Here is a 16,232-nt window from a genome sequence, read left to right on the forward strand (position 1 = left end):
TGGGCATGGTAGATATATTTCATGAATTCCTTCATGGAAGGATGGGACATGTTGTTTGATATCATAACAAAATCAAGATCATAATGTGTGCTCAATATAAACCCACTTATGCCTTTAGTTTGGGACCTCTTTTGGTGGCTGGAACATCTCTCTCACCGATCTCCAAATCAAGCCTTCCTCCTAACAGGCTTTAATAAAAACTAATAAATTTCCCATGCAGGCGATTCCCGCTTCAGAAAAACTAGTGGTTCCCCTTACAACTTCACTAAAGCTAGCCATTGCAGCCACCCAACTATGTTTATGATAACCAACATAATCATGCATCGACTTCTTTCACCATTGAATACCACCATTTCAAAAAACACTAGAGTGTGAATTTTTCCGAACCTCTGAGAATAAAAAATCATTCATTGGTCAATCCATTTTTTTTGCCTCCTTACAAATGCTAATTTTTTCCCTTAATGTTTAATTTTTCCTGTTAGTAAAGGAAATTACTTAAAATCTCAGGGAAAATTTTATTTTCTTTTTCAGTAGGAAAAGAAAGGCCTTACATACCAACTATTGGTAAAATGAACAAACCATGAAAGGTGGAGAAAATGACTCCTTGCAAATGATAATTGTTTCCCTTAATGTTTAATTACGCCTATTAATAAAAGAAATCACTTAAAATCTTAGGGACAATTTTATCTACTGTTTTAGTAGGAAATGGAAGACCTTACATACCAACTATTGGTAAAATGAACAAACCATGAAAGGTGGAGAAAATGAGGAAGGTGAAATTATCAATGTTCCAATTATGAGGAAGGTGAAATGTTCCAATGTCTTATCAATTATGTTTTGGTCCTTCTATGCTTGTTCAACATTCTTATATCTCTTTTTCCAATCCTCTCTTTCCCTACAGTCTGCTTCTTAGAAAGTAGTTGAGTTTAAAGTCAGGAACTCATAACTTTGCAAAAACTACAATTTTAATGCCCACTAATTTTCTCACTCTTAACTTGTTCTTGCAAGATACGTGTAAGTCAACATACCACTAGAAAAAATCATATTCTCACCATATGTGGTGATCGAATCTTTTCTACCTAAGGAATTCTTCCAAACCATAGACACTCCCTTTTACAATTTGACCAAAAATATTTTTACAACTTGAGACAATAGAAAATATATTTTTGGATATGCTTGAACTTTTGTCCTCCACATAACATCTTTTTTTGTCATTTATATAGTTGCTACTACTTTCCAAAACTATGTTATTTTCCCCATGACATGGGTAATAATTTGATGTCAATGCATTCAATTTTGGTTCATAAACATTATAGTTTGAGCAAATGCCAAAACGATGACACCTAATCATAAGTGCAGAGCTAAAACTGAATAGAGAAATATGGATGAAAGAAGTCCATGATATTGGAGAAAGCAGAAGCTAGGCACCAGATAGGATAATTTTAACAGTGTCTAACAAATGACCACAAAGTAGGTTAATGGCACTAAGAGTTACATCTAAAGAAAACACTATGGGACTTAAAAATGCATAATAAATGGTTGACTATAATTAAAGGAGGTAAATAGTAGACTCTATTCCAAAAGAAGTAAATTGGAATCTACATATAAGGTAATCATGAACTTTTTCAATTCTTATATAAGATAATATAATGTTACTAATGTCCAACAAATGACCACAAAAATAGGGCAATGGGAATGAAGAGTACAACTAGCATGAATACAATGTGGGAGTGCTAGTGCAACTCCTAGAAAGTGCCAAAAATAATACAAAGCAAGAAAACAACATAAGTATAACATAAGAACATATGTATAGTAGACAAAATACATGTGGGAACCAAGCAAGAGATCAACCTTCAAATATCTATATGAATTTTGAAATGTTGCAACCTTTACACCTAAGCTTATTGTTGTTGATCCACGTGGATGTTGGTGGCCACCCACCTATCCCAGTTTTACCCCCACAACTATCTCTTTCAGCTTTTTCAGTTTCCTAAATTGTAGCACAACTTAATATTTTTAGCAAATTTTCAGGTCCTGAACTTCCGAAGCCGTTTTGAGGCCCTAAACGACGTTTTTTGGGAAATATGGGGGCAACATAGGTCCATGGACTGATGTTGCCCTTCCCAAAGTGGTAGTGCTATGACAGATCTTTCTAACGAGCTATTGTATGTGACAAACGGAGATCGTATGCCAAAGTTAGGACCCCGGGAAGTTGATGTACCAATTTACCCAAACGGGGCCCACAGTTTGGCGTTTCATCTTCTAGGGCTAGGTTTTGGAATGTTAAGGGTTTTCCATTGTTTCTCAACAATAAATAGGCCTTTGAGCCTCATTGTAACACAGTTCAGAGGCATGTAGCCGCCACATCTCTTCTCAGAGATAAGCTACCATCGCCCTAGCTGGTTTATTTCTATTTCTGTTTGTAAGCATATTTCAGTATTTTACAGTAATTAAATGAAGTATTATTTCCACTGCATCTTTGTATTTATGGTTATCGCATCTCTGTATTTATGGTTATCTCTGTAATCTATTGCATTCCCCTTTAAATCTGGATCAGTGGTATCACAGTGGTCTGCTTTTTCTCTGTTTTTCTTTGCATGTCCCCAACGAGGTCGGGATATAAGGAGTTAGGGCTTGAACTGGTCGAACCTTTGCAAGACCAGCCTCGCAAATCCCAACGGCCTGCCATGGCGGATGAGAAGAAAGACGAGGGGGCAAGAGATCCTATCCAAATCTTGCTTGAAGAAGCCCTCAAGCGGCAACAGAACGCGATGATGGATAGCTTTGCGCAGATCCTTCAGTGGCTACCCAGAGGCAATGCATTGGCTTCCAACAGCTACTCTGGAAATGCCACGCCGTTTAAGGTACAAGTTAATTTTGAAATCCCCATATTCGAGGGTCAAATAGATGCAGATGTCGTAGATAAATGGTTAAATCTGCTAGAGGGTTATTTTTCTGTTCATGAATTTTCAAGTCAGGAAAATATTGTTTTCGCGCTTCTCAAAGCAGCCCCCCACGTCAAGGACTGGTGGGAAACCTACTGCGAGAAAAAGGATGAAAATACCGGCTCGCTATTTTCAGCCACACCCACTTGGAATTCATTCCGGGATGCCATCAAGGAGCAGTACTACCTTGTCAAAAGCTATGAGGACAAATACATCAAATGGACCACACTGCAGCAGGGACAAGACCAAGATGTGCCGGAGTTCACAAACATTTTTCATACCCTTCGCACACAGTTGGGTTTCAAGGACTTTGAGTTGCATTTGGTACTCAAATACTGTGACTGCCTACACAGATACATCTAGGAAGAGATGGAGTTCCTGAACATCTCCTCGCTTGGCACGGCGTACCGATACGCTGTCAAAATCAAGCAAAAGTTCAAACAGAAGAAGTGAGACTTTAGATCTCCAAATCCGAAGACCAAAGGACAAAGCCAAGGTGGGGTGACCCAAGACAACCTGTCGAAGCCGCAAGAAAAGAGCAACACCATGAAGTCAAAGAAGGACACAGGAAAGTGGTGTGAGTTCCACAAGAGTCCCACTCATAACACAAGTGAGTGTCAACCAAGCAGTCACTGGTGGCTGAGTTGAAGGCTTCCAAATCAGATGCATGTTCTGACCGTGAGCCAGAACCCGACAAGGGGAATGGCAAAGCGAAGTAGATCATTGATGCAGATCCTAGTGCCATTGGTGCCACCTCCAAGATCTAGAAAAATGAGCCCGAAAATCCAGAGGAAGGGGAGTGTCTTTTCCACTCACAGATGTGGGTGAAGGGTTCGCCACTGCAATTCATTGTCGACAGTGGTAGCCAAAAGAACCTTGTTTCAGCAGAGGTTGTGAAGCGGTTGGGCCTACCGACTACACCACACCCGCAGCTGTATAGTATCGGGTGGCTTCATTAAGGACGAGATCTCAAAGTCTACCAACGGTGCTGCCTTCCCTACAGCATCAAACCCTTCACAGATGAGGTATTGTGTGATGATACACCTCTGGATGTTTGTGATGTACTATTAGGCCAGCCATACTTGTGGAGGCGACATGCTGTGTAGGAGTCAAGACCTTGCGCTGTCATTATTTCTTTGGCTGATTCATTATACAGGATACCAGAGGTAGCCCCACCTACCACCACCTCTTTGATCACTTCCAAGAAAGGTAGCAAGCTCATATCACAGACTAGGAAATTTATTTTTTGTTTGGTTCGCTCCTAAAGTAAGCGGAAGATCGTTGCTACATCCATGACCCCCGCAAAGGGTTCCTCCACACAGCAGCAACAACAAAGGGATACGGTCATGAAATAACATAGGAACAACTTCTCCTCACCCATAGGGGTATCACACAAGCTTTAGGTGGGCAATAAAGTCTCGTTACATCTGCAAAAATAACGCCTTACAAGAGCCCATCAGAAGCTCCGACCACACCGACATGGTCATTACACCATTACCAAGGCTATCAGAAATAATTCTTTGGAGCACAAAATTCCTCCATTCCTTCAGTTGCATAGAGTGTTCAATGTGTACCACCCTCGACCAGGCTTCCCACCATTACTGGACACATCCGAGATTGCAGAACAGCTCACTAGGGACTAAGTTCAGCAGATGGAGGAACTCAATGCAATGGGGAACATTGCTTCCTAAGGGGGAAGGAATGATCCAGGTGGATGTTGGTGGCCACCCACCTATCCCACTTGGACCCCCACAACTGTCTCTTTTAGCTTTTTCAGTTTCCTAAATTGTAGCACAACTTACTATTTTTAGCAGATTTTTGGGTCCTGAACTTCCAGAGCCGTTTTGAGGCCCTAAACGAAATTTTTTGGGGAATCTGGGGGAAACATGGGTCCATAGACGAATGTTTCCCTTCCCAAAGTGGTAGTCATCGGATAGATCTTTCTAACGAGCTATTGTACGCGTCAAACGGAGATCATATGCCAAAGCTACGACCCCGGGAAGTTGATGTACCAATTTACCCAGATGGGGCCCATAGTTTGGCATTTCATCTTCTAGGGTTAGGTTTTGGAATGTTAAGGGTTTTCGATTGTTTCTCAACAATAAATAGGCCTTTGAGCCTCATTGTAACACAGTTCAGAGGCATGTAGCCACCACATCTCTTCTCAAAGATAAGCTAGCATCGCCCTAGCTGGTTTATTTCTATTTCTGTTTGTAAGCATATTTCAGTATTTTACAGTAATGAAATGAAGTATTATTTCCGCTGCATCTCTGTATTTATGTTTATCTCTGTAATCTATTGCGTTCCCATTTAAATCCGGATCAGTGGTCTCAAAGCAGTCTGCCTTTTCTTTGTTTTTCTTTGCATGTCCCCAACGAGGTCGGGATATAAGGAGTTAGGGCTTGAACTGGTCGAACCTTTGCAAGACTAGCCTCTCAAATCCCGACGGCCCCCCATGGCAAATGAGAAGAAAGACGAGGGGGCAAGAGATCCTATCAAAATCTTGCTCGAAGAAGCCCTCGAGCGACAACGGAACACGTTGACGGATAGCTTTGCGCAGATCCTTCAGCGGCTACCCAGAGGCGATGCATCGGCTTCCAACAGCTACTCTAGAAACGCCATGTCGTTTAAGGTACAAGTTAATTTTGAAATCCCCATATTCGAGGGTGAAATAGACGCAGATGTCATAGATAAATGGTTAAATCTGCTAGAGGGTTATTTTTCTTTTCATGAAGTTTTGAGTTGGGAAAAGATTGTTTTCACGCTTCTCAGAGCAACCCCCCATGTCAAGGACTAGTGGGAAACCTACTACGAGAAAAAGGATGAAAATACCAGCTCGCTATTTTCAGCCGCACCCACTTGGAATTCATTCAGGGATGCGATCAAGGAGCAGTACTACCATGTCAAAAGTTATGAGGACAAATACATCAAATGGACCACACTGTGGCAGGGACGAGACCAAGATATGCTGTAGTTCGCAAACATTTTTCATACCCTTCGAACACGGTTTGGTTTCAAGGACTCTGAGCTGCATTTGGTACTCAAATACTGTGGATACCTACACAGATACATCCAGGAAGAGATGGAGTTCCTGAACATCTCCCCGCTTGGCACGGCGTACCGATACGCTGTCAAAATTGAGCAAAAGTTCAAACAGAAGAAGCGAGACTTTGGATCTGCAAATCCGAAGACCAAAGGAAAAAGCCAAGGTGGGGTGACCCAAGACAACCCATCGTAGCCGCAAGAAAAGAACAACACCACGAAGTCAAAGAAGGACACAGGAAAGTGGTGTGAGTTCCACAAGAGTCCCACTCATAACACAAGTTAGTGTCGGACCAAGCAATCACTGGTGGCCGAGTTGAAGGCTTCTGAATCAGATGCATGTTCCAACCCTGAGCTAGAACCCGACAAGGGGAATGGCAAAGGGAAGCAGATCATTGATGCAGATCCCAGCACCACTGTTGCCACCGCCAAGATCCAGAAAAATGAACCCGAAAATCTAGAGGAAGGGGAGCGTCTTTTCCACTCATAGATGTGGGTGAAGGGTTCGCCGCTGCAATTCATTGTCGACAGTGGCAGCCAAAAGAACCTCATTTCAGCAGAGGTTGTGAAGCGGTTGGGCCTACCGACTACACCACACCTGCAACCGTACAGTATTGGGTGGCTTCACGAAGGACGAGATCTCAAAGTCCGCCAGCAGTGCCGCCTTCCCTACAGCATCAAACCCTTCACAGATGAGGTATTATGTGATGTTACACCTCTGGATGTTTGTGATGTACTATTAGGCCAGCCATACCTGTGGAGGCGACATGCTGTGTATGAGTCAAGAACTTGTGCTGTCATTATTTCTTTGGCTGATTCATTATACAAGATACCAGAGGTAGCCCCACCTACCACCACCTCTTTGATCACTGCCAAGAAAGGCAGCAAGCTCATATCACAGAATAGGAAATTTATTTTCTATCTGATTCGCTCCCAAAGTAAGGGGAATATCATTGCTACATCCATGACCCCCGAAAAGGGTTCCTCCACACAGCAGCAACAACAAAGGGATACGGTCATGACATAACACATGAACAACTTCTCCTCACCCACAGGGGTACCACACAAGCTTCAGGTGGGCAATAAAGTCCGGTTACATCTGCAAAAAGAACATCTTACAAGAGCCCATCAGAAGCTCTAACCACACCGACATGGTCCTTACACCATTACCAAGGCTATGGGAAATAATTCTTTGGAGCACAACATTCCTCCATTCCTTTTCTTGCATCGAGTGTTCAATGTGTACCACCCTCGACCAGGCTTCCCACCATTACTGGACACATGTGAGATTGTAGAACAGCTCACCAAGGACCAATTTCAGTTGATGGAGGAACTCAATGCAATGGGGACCATTGCTTCCTAAGGGGGGAGGAATGATCTAGGTGGATGTTGGTGGCCACCCACCTATCCCACTTGGACCCCCACAACTGTCTCTTTCAGCTTTTTCAGTTTCCTAAATTGTAGCACAACTTACTATTTTTAGCAAATTTTCGGGTCCTAAACTTCCGAAGAAATTTTGAGGCTCTAAACGACATTTTTTGGGAAATCTAGGACCCATGTTGCTCCTCCCAAAGTGGTAGTTCTTGGACAGATCTTTCTAACGAGCTATTGTACGTGTCAAACGGATATCGTATGCCAAAGTTATGACCCCGGGAAGTTGATGTACCAATTTACCCAAACGGGGCCCACAGTTTGGCGTTTCATCTTCTAGGGTTAGGTTTTAGAATGTTAAGGGTTTTCCATTGTTTCTCAACAATAAATAGGCCTTCGAGCCTCATTGTAACACAGTTCAAAGGCATGTAGCTGCCACATCTCTTCTTAGAGATAAGCTACCATCGCCCTAGCTGGTTTATTTCTATTTCTGTTTGTAAGCATATTTCAGTATTTTACAGTAATGAAATGAAGTATTATTTCCATTGGATCTCTGTATTTATGGTTATCGCATCTCTGTATTTATGGTTATCTTTGTAATCTATTGCGTTCCCATTTAAATCCGGATCAGTTGTTGAAAAGGAGATCATGTGCAACATGATATTTCTACAAGTCTCAATCTAAACAGAGATTGTTGAGATCAAATGACCAGATTGATTTGCCAATATTTTCCCAGTCTACTGCTTGGAATCAATGGCCATGGATTGTTCCAGGATAACCTAAATATGTTCCTCAAACCAATACTAAAGCCTCTAATGGTTTCTGAATTATATGTAGACCCTGGATGGAAAACCCTAATTGGAAAAATGGTGGCATGGTAACCTAATAGAGTACATTATATGATGACATGAGAAGAACAAGGTCTTTAAGAAAAAACATTTTCTAAATACACAATCATGAACACTCCTTGCAAGTGATACATACCAATTGTACAAACTCATTCCCATGGAAACTTACACCACTAACCATTACTTTATCTATTGTGCTATCATTTATAGACCAAGAACAAAACCATACAAAACATAAGATGCAATTTAATAAGTAAAAACAACCACACTTACCCTTGTATTAACTCCATAAATTATGGTTGCAGTTCCTCATCCCTCAATCTTTGCATTCTCTTTGATACTGAGTCAACTGTCTCAATGGCAACCGTGACTCTTGAGTCTTGAGTGAAGATATTTTATTGTAGCCCTTGTCTTATCAATCACTTCAAAAGATGCTCACTTGGATTCCTAGTGGCTTAGTTGAAGACACTTCTTTTCATACACTCTTCTTATAGCATCTCTTGCCTGAAAAATCAGGTGTTAACAAACATGACAGTAGAATGGGGAAATCATGCCTCATCTATATTGAGAGAGAAATTTAAGCATGCACACTAGCATGCTTAAAACCTTCACAAATGATGTGAACAAAAAAATATTTTTCACTCATAAAAAAAATATATTACGAGACTGGTGTAGAAATCTTATTAGAGAAACCAAAAAGTTTCAAGATAAAGGCATGTTGCACAATACCCAAAAACTTACAGGGTGCATGAGTCTCTTCCCTTCAATAGAACTAATCCCTCATAATTTGTGCATGACATAGCATTACAATATTTCCAAAACTATTTCCTTTAAGATGATAAAAGGCTTTCACTTAAATTCTTCAAACACCATAATAGACAATTCCATTAAGGAAGTCATTGAAATATCATGTGCAGGTCCATGAATCATGTATAGGGGTGTAAATATGTTTGAGATGGTAATATTAGCTATTAAATTTATTTGGAAACAAGAGTTCTACTAGATCAATTAATTTGATATTCCAAAGTTTTCCAAAACTATGCAAATGCAGTTTGTAGTAACCACGAAATCAATGCATAGGGTTGCAAACAATGGATGTTAGATAGAAACAATTCCTTAGTATATTGGTCATTGTGAAAACCTAATAATAAAACTACTAAAAATAAACCTTCATTACGACACGAAAACCATAACAAACCTTCTTATACTGCAACCACTTTACATCCATGTGCAGACTACAAAGCCATACAACAAGGAGGGAAATGCTAAAATATGTGTTGTAACTCAAATTGACCCAATTAAATTTTTTTTGGCTTCTTCTATATTGGCTCAAACTCTGTTGGTTTTTTCTCTTCTTCAAATCTATTTGGGTGTTCTCATTCATTTGACATGTCACAACTCTGTCCAACATTTTCCATCAACAATATGTGGGATCAAGCCTATTTACTTGTATTTGGTGTAAACTAGATACTACATCTTTCATAAACTTAGTGTCAAAGGGAACAAGCTTGAATGTTGTGCCTTGAAGTTTTAGGACAGTTAGGATGGTTCACCAGTATGATTCATAGTTATTTTCTCTTTCCTTTTGCTGGAATTGAAATCATATTGATATTTGTGCTAGAAACAGAAATTTCTTAAGGCATCTGGGAAATGCATAATGCAACTTCATTGGGTACCACTATAGTTATCTTTTAGGGTGGCTTTGGTCTTGTAAGGATTTCTACCAATGACTTACATGTGCTTAATTTAAATCATTTAAAATTAAAATGGTATAGGTTGGTTGTGCAAGGACCTCGGACAAAATTTTGAATCCTCAAAAAGTTGAATGCATTAAGAATAATAACCTTTCTAAGACAACTTAAATAAACAAGCTCATGGTAAATAAAGTGATTAGGTACTATAAGTTTGATGGAGTTTATGATAGCTACAGGCAAGGCAGTTTTCAGGTTGAAACTAGACCATGGTTGGTTTATGGAAATAGATCCAACAAACAGAAATAGGGTTACCTCCACTTTTGAACAAGATGAAACTCGCAAACTAAATGTTGCCAAGGCTTGGGACTTCAATGATGGCCAGTACAAGGTATTTTAGACTTCACCTAGTGCAAACGTTTTCACTAATGTAGGATATTCCTACGAAGTGAAATATGTTTGCCTATAGGGTGGCTATCTACTGGATGATGTAATCTTATCCATGTCACTAGAACCCATAGATAATTATGAAGTTCAAGTTCAATTTTCTCTTGAACATAGAATTATTGCAATGTTGGGTATCATATCTACACAGAGGTTTCCTTACCCTTCCAGTGCATTTGACATTGGCTCAGATAGAAAAACGATGTCATTCTGAATAACATTTATGTTTAGAAAATGATTAAGAGGGTCACTACAAAGACACGGGTTTCTATAATTTGGGATTCTATATAGTATTGGGTCGAGAACTTAGAGCAGGGGTTAGTTTATCTAATTCATTTGTTTCTACTTCAATACCAAAATAACGTCAGAAGGACATCATAAAGGTTTCTCAAAAAAATCATCTCATGACACTATATTGAGTGCTAAAAAGGCCAATCTCCTTACATGGTTGATTCCTATTTGGGTAACATGTTTAATGTATGGGGTTGTCTTTGCACAGTGTTATACTTTCTTCGTAAAACAGGGCAATGCAATGGATAGTAATTATTGGACATATGGAGATCCCTCCTGCATCCTTGCAATGTTTCATAGCTTTTCGTATTCTTGTGGTTGTGCCTGTGTCTAACTATATCTTTGTTCCATTATCCAAAAAATTTACAGGTCTCAAGAATGATATTGCGAAGCTCCAAAGGATAGGATTTGGTATATTTGTTTTTGTCCTTGCCATGATATTTGCGGCACTCACAAAACTCAAAAGACATAAAGCATCAAAGGATAATGGTTTAGTAAGCCTACCCAATTGTTACATAGTATTTTGTCACATCTCCTGCACTTCACCGTGACATACCCTGATGTGACCGAAACATGACCATCATGCAATGTACTCATCTAGATATGTAGCTTAGATCCTCCCTAAAATAATTATGGAAAAATTCCTTGAGCTTCCCTTGAAGGAAATGGCTCTAAAACCCTAATTTTGTCATCATCGCCCCCTTGACACTAAAAACCGCAATGGTTGCCAGTTGCACTATACTAGCCCCGTGATGCCATTGTGATTTTGGCTTGGATACTAGCGATGATCCCTAAGAGGTGATTTTCCCAAAGAGGACAAGAAGCTTCATGATATATAGGCTTCTAGAATGATGAACTGGAGGTTGTTCGACGTGGATGAGGTTGAGTTCTCTCAAGTTGGCCTTTTGGTCTTATCCCTATGAGCTACCTCCTTGAGATGAGGGCCTTCTCCTATCTTTAGAGAGATCCTAACTCCCTTTCCCTACCTATATATTCATCCTCTCCCATTGCAAAATGGTTGGTCTTTGGCTATTTGCACCCTTATGCTAAGATTGTGCCTACATGCTACTCATTTGGCTTGGAGAAGGAGTGCTTGGAGAGCTTGAGCTTGGACTTGGACATTCACTCAAGGAGATCTTATTAAAATCAAGGCTTGGTTGTATGCTTCCTCCTTTATTCTATTAATATATACAAATGCTGGTTCATTTTCCATAAATGTGTATGTTAATGCATCATTTAACTTAATGTTCCTTGATTTGTTAAGTAGGTTACTTGCATGCTTGTTGTGTCTTGATCTCTTGTGTAGGCATTTAAACCTTGTGAGTAGTACGGTCGAGCCCATGGCACAAGCAATTTGAGGTCTTCAACAAAGGTGGATATCGTAGCATCAGATTGAGGTATGCCATCTTCCTCTTCTTCTATTTCGATTGTAACTTATGCAAGTATCTAATAGATTATCATGTAGGTTGCTAGTCCCACTCATTGGACTAGAGGGATCGTCTCTATCCACAGAGAGGATTTCCTAGACAACAAAATGGTGACCCCACTGGGGAAGCTATAACCCTTTCCATCCATTCCTTCAATCAGATCCTTTTACTAGTTAGACCAACCATTGATTTCTCGACTTGTCTACATTAGTCCTAGTTTATACCATCACTGATTATTGCCTTAGAGTGCTAAGTCTAGATTTTTTCTTGGAATTCTTTTTGTTTTTTCCGATATTCCTCGCCCATTGTGGGTTTAGCTCTAGCAATCGTGTTCGTAGATCAAGTTTTTACCTGTACAGTCGCGATGAAAAAAAAAATTCTTCATTGTTTGGTTGCATTGAAAATCATCACTACTTTTTCTATACAAAGTAGTGTTGATGACCCCAACCATCACAGGTTTGGCTATGCAAAGTAGAGATGATAACCCTATCATCACGTGTTTGGGTGTATAAAGTAGCGTTGATCCTTCAATGTGTGAATTTTTAGGGTTTCGGCCTTAGAATCCAATGTATCTTGGCCCCTAAGGTATTTTCCCATCCTGTATGCTTAGATTTGTTAGTTTTTTTGATTGATTGTCTTGATTAATTTGAAAAATTTGTCTCATTGGATTTGAAGTGAAATCTAATTGATTTCTAGGATTTTTAGTCAATTGGTCATCACTTGCTGCTTGTTGGTGTCACTTAGATGTTTGCTTTGTTCATTGATTAAGTGTTGTTTTCTGTGGAAATCATTGAAAACATCGTTTTGTATTTGTTTTAGCTTGTATTTCGAAATTTACTTTTCATGAAAATGCATTATATTAGTTGCATTGAAAAGTTATTTTTTTAGATTCATCATTGAAAATAGATGACATTTTTCTGTGTTTGAAAGCTAAAGTCTGTATTAAGTGTATAAAATCATTCAAAACCAAAAGAAAAGCATAATTCATATAAATACATCTTAGTAAAGTCAAATCATTTTTCTTTCGAAAAAGTTCCATTTAGGATAGTGAAAAGTCAAAATAGTTTTTACTTTTGGCATTGCATTTGGAAGACGAAAGTGAAAGTTAGTGGAAGGAATTTTGTTTGATGCATTATTGACTGAAATTTCTTCCCTTGATTAGTATAGCTTTCATTGAAGTGGAAATTTTCCTTTTCTCGTATAGTTGCATCATAGGTGTTCAGGTGATGTCATTTTGAGCCTTAAAACCAAAACTTAATTGAAGATAAATTTAATATTTACCTTAATTAACCTAAGGATCATTTTGAACTTAATGCAGATATCTAGAGGTCTAGGCTACAGATGTGTTCCGACGTCTTTAAACATAGCAGTTATCGTTAACTGCATGCATTGTATCCTAGGGGTGAAATCTCATCCCAGTATGGAAGTATATAGAAGGTTCTCGAGTACTTTCGAGTATATCAGAGGCAATTCAGTATGATAAGTATATAGAGATGCTCTCATCGAACGGTTATCCATTACCTCCTACAATCTCTCTCCCTTGTTCCATTTGAGTTTCAAACCTTATTCTTGCTAAAATTCCTTGATTTTATCTTCCAAACCTTCATTCAATGCATATTAGTCCACCAAGCATAATATCTCACTTTAACTCATCTCATTAAACAAAATATAATCAAAACATGTAATAAATTGTGAGAAGAGTTGATTTGACTAGCTAGGAGGTGAATTAAGGCCCATATAATTACCCAATGATGAGGCTCATCATCACCCCCCTACTGAAATTGTTGCTCATCCTCTGAGCAACTTAATCAATATCCATGTCATTCATAGCTCTAGTGGCCTCCTTGACATCCCATGCTTCTTTTGTGGTCTCCTCTTCTTGTGCATAGAATCCTACCTTCTTTTCTACCTCCTCGCACCACTTTCTTTCTTCTTCTTTCCTTCCTTCTAACATCCCCAAGAGAAGTGGTGAACTGAGTCTCAAACCAATCCATTTGATTTTGAGCCTTTGGATGGATTACTTGTCCATGGGTGTCCTGTTCAGTGCTTCTCTCATCCTTTGAGGATATTGGTACTCTCTGATCTTCAAATTGTATGGCAAAGTATTCCATCTTCTTAGGCAAGCTTACATGCTTTCATCCCCTAACAATATAAACATGTCCTCAAAATGTGTAATGGATTGCTCTTGGGTAGCAAGATACCTAGGTGCAAGTTGAGGATCATTTTCAATTAAATTATGTGTGCTAATGACAACCATTGGATTGGACTGGTCAACTCTGATCATAAGAGGCTTTGTGTGTTTCCTTGCCAATATCCTCTTCATTTCTGCAGCCCTTGCTTCCTCATGGTTCATCCATGATGCCAAAGCCATCAACTGTAAATCCCCTAGCTTTGCATTAGGGTCCCATACATTCATATATGTCAAAGCCATATTATGTAAGTAGAACTTAGACATCTTAGCCCTATCCTCTAAGGTACTTTGATAACAGAGATCAATGAACTATCTATAATACTAGAATGGCATGGTGTCTCTCTGTGCTAGGGTCTTGATTTGGAACTGCAACCACGGTTTCTTAAGGTATAGTGCATAGGACTTAGCTGGCATCCTACACTAGATTGCTTACAAATATAGACTTGCCATGGATGCCAATTGATTCTTTCTTTCTTGCAGCTATCCTCTCAACCATGCATTTTCTGCCTCCAACTGATTCTTCATGATGGCCTCTTTGTCCCTCAAGCTACTTAGTTCCCTTCCCATCTCTTTTATCTTCTCCTCCATGTGACTAATTTCCTCCACTACCTTGGACTTGGCAATCTGCATCCATCTATGAGTTTTGTCTCTTTCTTTCTCAAGCTCAAAGAATAATGGAATGGAAATTTTTTGTGGAATGACCCTACCCCCCTCAATAAATCTATAGTAGGAGTCAAGGTTAGGTTGAGGACTAGGTTCCCTTAGCTCTGGGTCCTCTCTCTTTGTTTCAAGCTGCTTACTTCTTTCCTCATCCAATTTTTTAGTTTCCTATAGGTTTAGCAAAGTTTCCTGTAGGATTACCTCTGCTTCTTGTAGGTCCTGTTGTGTATCCTGTAGGATGTCTTTTCCTTTGGATGAGGTAGACTTGGTTACAAGCCTTCTCACATAGGTGATAGGAGACTTAGGGGAGGTTTGTGATGAGGATCCTTCCTCTTGAGTTTTTATAGGAGGAGCCATCTTCTCCTATTGTTTAGTGAATCCTCAATAACAATGGGAACCTTGATTGGAGTTTTTGGTTTTCCTTGCCTTATCCTTGTACTTTTCCTTGTTCTGAAGTATAAGGTGGTTTGCCTCTATTTTTTTCTTTTTTGTTTGATAGGGTTGATAAGGGCAGTGAGGGAAGCTGCTGCCTCTCTCTTAGTGGGTTCTGGAGACACCCTAGGTGACTCCTCCTTGTCTTCTTCCCCCTCTTTTCCATTGCCCTTTTTACCTATGCCTTTCCCTTCTTCTTCTCCCTCTATATCCTCATCTTGTTTACCAGTTTCCTCCTTGACATCTTCCTTTGTTTCTTCATCACCTTCTTTCTCTTTCTCTTCCTCTTCATCCTCATCTATCTCCTCTTCATCCCTCTCTACTTCTTCTCCATCTTTTTCTGTCTCTTCTTCATCCTTTTCACTGACAGTAGGGCTAATATCATATGTGAGGGCTTTGATATCCTCATCTGTTTGCATGTCTCTGAAAATATCCCATTGGATAGGAATTATAAGGTTTTGGAGGGAATCTTCTATGATGATTCTAATTAACCCATGGTGGGCTAACTATTGGGGGTTCCCCTCCTGCACCTTTATGCTTGTATCTATCAGTGATTGCAGAAGGAAGTATGGTATGCTGAGCCTGTGGTGTGGAGGTGTTTCTGCTCCAAATCTCAATTCTTCAAGGAGCCTAAAGTGATAACCATAAACCACACTATACCTACCTTCACATGATATGTATTTTATAAGGTCGTACCTTACCTCATTCTAGGGGTATGGTAGGTTTTTTCTCCTTATGCCATTCTTGTCCTCAATGGGCTCCTTTCCCTCTAAAAGGAATTTATTCTTGGTAGTCTGGCTATCTCCCTTGTCTTCCTTTCTCCAAGGCACTCCTAAGGGAAGTGTGGTAATTCTACTTATGAGTTCAGGGATGAGATATATGGAGAGGCC

The sequence above is a fragment of the Pinus tabuliformis genome, chromosome 4_2 (assembly GCF_031772625.1).
Source record: "Pinus tabuliformis cultivar Carrire ecotype Pingquan chromosome 4_2, CPIR1, whole genome shotgun sequence".
NCBI lineage: Eukaryota > Viridiplantae > Streptophyta > Pinopsida > Pinales > Pinaceae > Pinus > Pinus tabuliformis.